General features: G+C 43.7%; 1 pseudogene; it reads left to right on the forward strand.

The window, feature by feature from the left end:
- Positions 1 to 504: 504 nt before the first annotated feature.
- LOC118731180 lies at positions 505 to 2,211 on the forward strand (annotated as a pseudogene).
- Positions 2,212 to 2,533: the final 322 nt, after the last annotated feature.

Consider the following 2,533-nt stretch of genomic DNA (forward strand, 5'->3'; position numbering starts at 1 on the left):
ATTTTAAAAAAATGCTGGTCCTAGAGCTGCTGTAAAACCATTTATTTTCTCTCAGTTCCTGATGCCTCTTCCTTACATTGTGGTGAAATATGTGTGTGAGATGATATGTGTGAATTTGTGCAGCTCAAGCTTGGCTGTAAATACGGGAAGTTGGAATAGAATGTGCAGTGTTCCCCTGGGCAGGATGTTTCCCGGGCTCTTGTCTGGCCGAGTTGTAGAATGAAACCACGGACGAAAGGAGGTATAGTAAATAGTAAAAGGTGAACATTTATTTAGAAACAAGCACAGACTCCCATGTAGGAAGGGAAAAAGAGTCCCACTGAGTCCCTTTTCCTTCAGTTTATAAAGGTTTCAGATCTTTGTGCCTTGATATCCCCTTTGGTTAGTTACTATCCCCTTAGATTGGTTACTATAGCAAGTCCTGAGCTCAAACTTCACATGAAGCTTTTTTTTTTTTTTTTTTCCCCCAATGGGTTTGCCTCCAGAACACAGGTGTCCTGAAAACCACCATAACTCAAGATGGGAAAGGAAGAAAAAACTCATATCAACATCGTCGTCATTGGGCATTTAGATTCCGGCAAGTCTACCACTACCGGCCATCTCATCTACAAATGTGGTGGGATCGACAAAAGAACCATCGAGAAATTTGAGAAGGAGGCTGCTGAGATGGGGAAGGGCTCCTTCAAGTATGCCTGGGTCTTGGATAAACTGAAAGCCGAACGTGAGCAAGGTATCACCATTGATATCTCCCTGTGGAAATTTGAGACCAGCAAGTATTATGTCACCATCATTGATGCCCCAGGGCACAGACACTTCATAAAAAACATGATTACAGGCACATCTCAGGCTGACTGTGCTGTCCTGATTGTTGCTGCTGGTGTTGGTGAATTTGAAGCAGGCATCTCCAAGAATGGACAGACCCTTGAGCATGCCCTCTCGCCTGCACGCTGGGTGTGAAATGGCTGATTGTTGGGGTTAACAAAATGGATTCCACTGAGCCACCCTACACCAGAAAAGATACAAGGAAATTGTTAAAAAAAAAAAAAAAAAAAAAAAAAAAAAGTTGTCACGTACATTAAGAAAATTGGCTACAACCCTGACACAGTAGCATTTGTGCCAATTTCTGGTTGGAATGGTGACAACATGCTGGAGCCAAGTGCTAATATGCCTTGGTTCAAGGGATGGAAGGTCACCCATAAAGATGTCAGTGCCAGTGGAACCACACTGCTTGAAGCTCTGGATTGCATCCTGCCACCAACTCGCCCAACTGACAAGCCCCTGCGTCTGCCCCTCCAGGATGTCTACAAAATTGGTGGCATTGGTACTGTCCCTGTGGGCAGAGTGGAGACTGGTGTTCTCAAGCCGGGCATGGTGGTCACCTTTGCTCCAGTCAATGTTACAACTGAAATGCACTATGAAGCTGTGAGTGAAGCTCTTCCTGGGGACAAGGTGGGCTTCAACGTCAAGAACGTGTCTGTCAAAGATGTTAACCTTGGCAATGCAGCTCGTGACAGCGAAAATGATCCACCAATGGAAGCAGCTGGCTTCACAACTCAGGTGATTATCCTGAATCACCCGGGCCAGATCAGCGCTGGATATGCACCTGTGCTGGATTGTCACACAAGTTCACAATGCTTGCAAATTTGCTGAGCTGAAGGAGAAGATTGATCGTCGTTCTGGAAAAAAGCTGGAAGATGGCCCCAAGTTTTGAAATCGGGTGATGCTGCCATCGTTGATATGATTCCTGGCAAACCCATGTGTGTTGAGAGCTTCTCTGACTACCCTCCTCTGGGCCATTTCGCTGTTCGTGACATGAGACAGACAGTTGCTGTGGGTGTCATCAAAGCAGTGGACAAGAAGGCAGCTGGAGCTGACAAAGTCACCAAGTCTGCCCAGAAAGCTCAGAAGGCTAAATGAACATTATTCCCAACAGCTGCCACCCCAGTCTTAATCAATGGTGGAAGAACGGTCTCAGAACTGTTTGTCTCAATTGGCCATTTAAGTTTAATAGTAAAAGACTGGTTAATGATTACTATTGCATCGTAAAACCTTCAGAAGGAAAGGAGAATGTTTTGTGGACCATTTGGTTCTTTTGTGTGTGTGGCAGTTTTTAAATTATTAGTTTTTAAAATCAGTGCTTTTCAATGGAAACAACATGACCAAAAATCTGTCACAGAATTTTGAAAACCATTAAAATAACAAAGTTTAATGGGAAACCTGTGTGTTCTTTTGGTCAACACTATAACTTTCTGTTATACTACTTAGGTAAAAGGCTTCAGAATTGCCCATGACCTATTTCCAGTGTTATATATGCTGATAAAACTTAACAATTGGATAGTTCTGTTAACATTTTTTTTTTTCCTGGGTGGGAACTTGAGGGGTTTTTGTGAGTCTCTTCCCCCCCCCGCCCCCCCAATCACCTGTCTCTTCATGGTAAAAGCTGTGGGAAAGGGGGAGTCTGTTGGTGTAACACTAAATAGGTTAGGACAGTTGAGCAAAGAGTAACCTTGTATTTGTAAGCTAATTTCTAAAG

Source organism: Pipistrellus kuhlii, unplaced genomic scaffold (assembly GCF_014108245.1).
Source record: "Pipistrellus kuhlii isolate mPipKuh1 unplaced genomic scaffold, mPipKuh1.p scaffold_m20_p_1, whole genome shotgun sequence".
NCBI lineage: Eukaryota > Metazoa > Chordata > Mammalia > Chiroptera > Vespertilionidae > Pipistrellus > Pipistrellus kuhlii.